Source organism: Gossypium arboreum, chromosome 4, assembly GCF_025698485.1.
Source record: "Gossypium arboreum isolate Shixiya-1 chromosome 4, ASM2569848v2, whole genome shotgun sequence".
Classification (NCBI taxonomy): domain Eukaryota; kingdom Viridiplantae; phylum Streptophyta; class Magnoliopsida; order Malvales; family Malvaceae; genus Gossypium; species Gossypium arboreum.
In genome coordinates, this window is record NC_069073.1 from 34251368 (window position 1) to 34257889 (window position 6522).

Here is a 6522-nt window from a genome sequence, read left to right on the forward strand (position 1 = left end):
TTTAAAAGTTTAAGGAATTTACCAAATTGTTCGCGTGATCAGTCTTTCCTTGTTGCATTGGGGTATGGCACACGAGGTTTATATTCTGTACTCACCAGCTTTGGCCATTTTGGCCTACCTCATTCTTACCTTTACTTACCACCGTTTCTGGCCTTGGTTTTGCAACTAATCCTTCCTCATCTTGAATGGAAATCACGTTGAGTTGCTCCCTTGGGTTAGATTCAGTGTTGCTTGGTAGGCTACCTTGTGGTCATTCGGAAATCAACTTGGCGAGTTGTCCAATTTGAGTTTCGAGCCCCTGGATTGATGCTTGTTGATTTTTGAGTGCCGTCTTGGTATTCTAAAAATGAATTTCTGACACCGAGATGAATTTGATTAGCATCTCCTCAAGGTTCGGCTTCTTCTCCTGCTGGTACGGTGGTTGCTGAAAGCCTGGAGGGGGTGGTGGTCTCTGATTTCCTTGGCCTCCCTACGAAAATTTGGGTGGTTCCTCCAACCTGCACTGTAAGTATTGATATAAGGATTGTTTTGAGATCGAGGATTGTTTGAGATCGAGGACTGTTACCCATGTAATTTAACTACTCGTTCTCCTTGTTGTGGCCAAAAGGTGGGTATTCTGAACTGCTTGATCCACCTCCACTTGCTTCGCACTACATTACTAGGTGAACCTATGAAGAACTAAGAAAACCATCAATTTTCTTATTCAAGAGTTCTACTTGATTAGAGAGTATGGTGACTGAATCGACGTTATAAACGTCGACTGTTTTCGTTGGCTTTGTCCTCATGACATGTCACTGATAGTTATATAGGGACATCTCCTCTATAAATTCATAGGCATCTTCAAGTGTCTTATTATTGATGGTTCCTCCAGCAGCTGCGCCAACCATTTGTCGAGTCGAAGGATTCAGGCCATTATGAAAGGTTTAAACCTGTAGCCAGAATGGTAACCCATGGTGAGGGCATCTTCTCAAGAGTTCCTTGTATCTCTCCCATGCATCGTAGAGTGTTTCTAAATCCATCTGCACAAAAGAAGAGATATCATTACGTAATTTAGTCATTTTAGCCGGTGAAAAATATTTTAATAAAACCTTTTCGGTCATTTGTTCCCAAGTAGTGATTGACCCCAGTGGTAACGAATTCAACGACTTTTTAGCTTTGTTTCTCAATGAAAAAGGGAATAATCGAAGGCAAATGGCGTCATCAGAAATGCTATTAATTTTAAATGTATCACATAGTTCCAAAAAGTGTGCCAAGTGAGCGTTGGTATCTTCGTCCTGCAAACCATCAAACTGAACAAATTGCTGTGTCATTTGAATTGTGTTAATTTTTAGTTCAAAAGTATTTGTAGCTACAGCAGGTCTAACGATGCTCGATTCAGTTCCTGTTAAAGAAGGTTTCGCATAATCATACATAGTGCGCAGAGCAGGATTCTGATTAACAGCAATCGCAGGAGGTAGCGGATTTTCTTGGTTTTCAACCATCTCCTCGGTTGTGGTTGAAGTATCGTCCTCTTGCTCTTCTGTGTATCGTAAGCTTCTCCTTATTTCTCTTCGGTTTCTGCGAAACTGTGCGATCGATCTCACTATCAAATAGTAATGGTCCTGACTAGTTTTTTCTGGTCATAAACTAGAAAAACCTGTCAGAAGAAAAAAAATGAAGAATTAGAAAAGAAAATAAAAATTTAAATTGCAATAAAAGTAAAATGGCTAAAGTAATAAAAATCGAGTGTTCCTAATATCCTAGTTCCCCGGCAACGGTGCCAAAAATTTGATACGTGATATTCATAACAGGTTTTAAAGATTTATGAAAGAATCGTTCTTGAGACTAACTTATTATCACGATTAAGGCAAGTGTACCTATCGAACAGTAGTATAGTTCAGCAAGACCGGATTGTCGAACCTAAAGGAACTACGAGTAGTAATATTTACTTCCTTTTTATTATCTAGCCTAAAAATTAAGAGGTTTGGTTATCTAAACTAATTACTAATTAAGAATGCACAGAATCCCGACTAACAATCTGATGTCTTCATTTAACCTATCTTCGAATCTCTTACACGTAATTGCCTTTGTGGAAACACATATTTGAGCATATTTACTGAATCTCGCAAACTCTCTTTCATACTCGATCACTGTCACTCTACCGTGTTTCAACTCCAGAAACTATTTTCGCTTTTGATTGATAAATAATTGGCTAATGTATTTATTTCTAAACTTGGCTTGAAAGAATTCCCACGTAACCCGTTCTCTCGGCACCACAAATATCAAAGTATTCCGCCATTGATATGCAGTGTCTCTTAGAAGTGATACGATACATTTTACACATTTAGCTGGTGTCCAAGATAGTTCATCAAATACTCTACTCGTATTCTCAAGCCAAAACTTGGCTCTCTTAGGATCATCGTCAACTTTAACTCTAAACTCTTCAGCCCCGTACTTTCAAATTTTATCAACTGGTGGCTTACTCAATCATAAAGGTTCCAAACCTTGAGGAGCTACGAGGACCGGTTGGGGAATAGGTGGGGGTGAAGGTTGCTGAGCAGTCAAATTAGTTCAGAAAAACTCAATAAACCACTCGTTCATCATTTGGAAGAAAGCTTCTTTGGCCTCTCCTCTCTAACTACCCGATACGGGTCTCGACTCAGATTAAGCTACTTTGTGAATGGAGGCTAGCGCATTACTCTCAACGTCATTAGCCACTGCTCGATTGGGATCCATTACTATATGAAAACACGTTTTAAACTATTTGGAGATATCACACTATCACAGGTTATATATGACATGCATAGCTAGACTCTCACATACGCTACGTTAATCCTAGAATCATCTAAACCATAGCTCTGATACTAATAAATGTAACACCCTTAACCTGTATGCATCGCTAGAATATGGTTACGGAGCATTACCAAACTTATAACACAATTGAACATACATTTCACATACATTTTTCCATTTCAAATATAAAACATTCACAATAATACATAACGTCCCTAATATTTGCCTACAAGGCTAAAAATATGCTTTAGAAGTGGTTCGGGCATAAATGGGTAACTTAGAAAATTTTTTAAAATACAGGGGACACACGTCCGTGTGGCCCAGTCGTGTGTCTCACACAGCCAAAGACACACCCGTGTCACAAGCCATATAGACATTCGAATTGGGATCACATGGTCGTGTCCCAGCCTATGTCCAACCCTGTGTAACTCTTTGACTTGGGTCACACAGGCAACCACATGCCTATGTGACTAGCCCGTGTGCCCTTCGAAATGGCCTCACACTCCTGTGTGCCAGGCCATATGCTAGGTCGTGCCAAAACTATAGGGTATACTAACTTATGCCACACGGCCAAGTCACACATACGTGTGTTGGGCCGTGTTGAGCATACTGACTTGATTTCTAATTAAACACCAGGGGACAAACGACCGTGTGAACTAATCGTGTGTCACACATGGCTGAGACACACGCCCGTGTCTTTGCCCATGTAGACAAAAATAGGCTATTTACCAAGCCATCTTTCTCACCCAAATTGCAACCACCTAAAACCATCAATTGGCATATAGAATAGCTTCAATAGACATTCAAAACAATCTCAACCAAGCATAATTCATGCCATTTCAATACCATCAACTACAAGGCACACAAGTACCACAATATGCTATTCAATTTTATATCAAATTCACACTCTCAATTTACTTAACTGTTTAACTTCATATATGCACTTTCTTACCTCTAATCACATACATACCAAATCTTCAAATTTTAACCATATAGTATTTCAAATACCAATTCACAGCAAGCATATAAATGGCAGTATTATCACCAAATATACCAAAATAAGCCAACTCTCATGGCTATATACAGAACCAAACATTTAACATTTACAAGCCAACTCAAATGGCTAAATTCATTACCAAACCATAAGCCAAAATGACCATAAGTCCTATACATGCCATATAACAAAATACATAAGTTTCAAAGGTACCAAAGTGAAAGCTTGCTAGTGTGATGAGACCTCGACGATTCCCAAATCTGAGCAAGCTTCTATATTCATTTTAAAACACGAAAAAGAAAATACAGCAAGCTATAAATCTTTGTAAGTTCGTATAGTAATAAAATCAACTTGTCATAAATACACAATTCACACTATTGAATATATCAATATACAACTCATATTAATCCACAAACCTATTACATAATCATTCATAAGGTTAGATGTGAAATTCACATATTTCTTCGATTCAAAGCTTATATAGTTCATATTCATACCTGTACCATCCCGTACCAATCTCATACTTATCCATATCTTTGAAATACTCGTTGAACCATTTGGAATACTATCAGATACTCAGAAATCTCACACTCTAAGTGCCAATACATAGACGAAGTTATCTCAATCTCATATCACATATAATGCTCACTCTCGAGCTATCAATAGGTCTACTCACATAAGCTGACGGCCATAACGTAGCTAGACGATGTTGCTCACACAAGCTAACGAGAATCTGCAACACATGCTAAATAACTCAGCCACCGATAGGATGTACGGACCAGCACCCAAATCATATAACCCTTAATGACATGTCATTCGTATCCTAATATATTCCTAAGGTTCAACCGGGTTTCATATTTTTCGAATCATCGTCAAACATATCCGTAAGGTCGTATTCACAAATAATTCAATTATAAAGCATTTAAAGCACAATTATATTAATGATTATTAACGTACAAACTTACCTCAAATGCAAAAACGACAAAATGTGTCGATTAGTCCAACACTTTATTTTTTCCTCGATCTAAATCCGAACTTTTCTTTTCTTAATCTATATGTAATCAAATTTAGCTTATTTAATTATCATTCTATTCAATTTAGCCCAAAATGCATCTTACGAAAACTTCACACTTTTGGCCCTAACGTTTCAACATCTTTACAATTTAGTCCTTATCTCATAAAAATAAAAATTCATGCAATTAGGTCCCTACCCATGCTAGCCGAGTTTCATATAGTCCCATAGCAGCCCATATTTTTCATTATTTCACAATTTAACCACAAAATTTACACATTTCACAATTTAATCCCTAATTGGAAATTTTGCTAAAAATCACTTTACAAATGTTGTTTATCTAACAACAAGCATACATTTTCTATCATCAAACATCAAAATACACCTACATTCATCAATGGAAAATCCCTAAACCTTTAACAGTTTTACAAATTAGTCATTGGGCTAGCTAGATTAAGCTACAACGATCTCAAAAACATAGAAATCATTAAAAACGGGACATAAATAAACTTACATGCAAGGATGAACCCTAGCCAAAATTTCAAGCTTCAAACATGTTGTTTCCTTAGTTGATTTTCAGTGGAAGATGTAAACAACAAAGATGATAACTTTTTTTTAGTTATTTTACTTAATTTATTTTATTCAATTACATTTTTACAATTTATTTTATTCAATTACATTTTTTACCTTAACCTTAAACCATTAAAAAACACTTAATTAATATCCATAAATGTCCACTCATATTTCATATGGTCTAACTACCACATAAGGACCTTCATTTTAAATTTCTATAGCTATTAGACACCTATAGCTAATAGAACTCAAGTTTTACACTTTACGGGATTTAGTCCTTTTTATCAAATTAAGCATTCAAAGGATAAAATTTCTTAACAAAAATTTCACACAATCATACTATCATACTGTAGACCTCAAAATAATAATAAAATAATTATTTCAACCTCGAATTTGTGGTCCTAAAACCACTGTTCTGATTTGACTAAAAACGAGCTGTTACAAGCATTCTTCGATGTCCCTAGATTCTTTTTCTTTCACATTATCAAAGACCTACAAATGGGTGGGGATGCCAATGGTCTTTCTCAATCTTCTAAGTCTCCATCCGAGGAAGACAGGTCATAATTGTGAATGATTGGTGGAAACATAAGGAATTCTGGTAACCGGTATGGGCTCAATTGGCCTAATGTGGCTACAATAGAACTATTTCAGGCTCTATTATAAGCATAAAACAAGTTTTGGGATCTCTCCATATCTTCTACTGTAGTGACAATCTTATCTTCCTGTTGTTGATGGAATTTACCATTTTTTTCGACATCCTTTAGTTTACGCCATAAAGATGTCTCTGCATTTAGGTTAGTTCTTTTGCTGCCGGCTTTGGCTTTGCCTTTTCTTGTCTTGCTGGTCTCTGCCTCCTTCAGTATCGACATGTCTTTGCCTCGAGTCATTGTTCTATAGAGTCTTCATTGCTTGGGCCCTTATTTTCCAATATTTCCTCACCAACACGGGGTACGATTCCTTTTTCCTGGCACAATAACATCACCAGTGATGGGAAAACTAAGATCTTACTCTACCTTGCAGCGCAGTTAGCTATTTCATGGTGAAGTATTGCACCCATATCAATTTTTCGGCCTTTGACGATAGAATGTATCAGACACATTCAGTCTAGGGTGACTGTGGTGTTATGAGTGGAGGACTTTAGTCAATAGTTGACAAAGTGTGTAACGCCCCA

At 37.0% G+C, this 6522-nt stretch overlaps 1 non-coding gene across 1 annotated transcript; it reads left to right on the forward strand.

Moving 5' to 3' along the window:
- The first annotated feature begins 945 nt into the window (after window positions 1–945).
- Window positions 946–1052, forward strand: LOC128292187 (small nucleolar RNA R71). The gene has a single exon (XR_008282172.1). It is a non-coding gene; the product is annotated as a small nucleolar RNA R71 (small nucleolar RNA).
- The last annotated feature ends 5470 nt before the right edge of the window (window positions 1053–6522 follow it).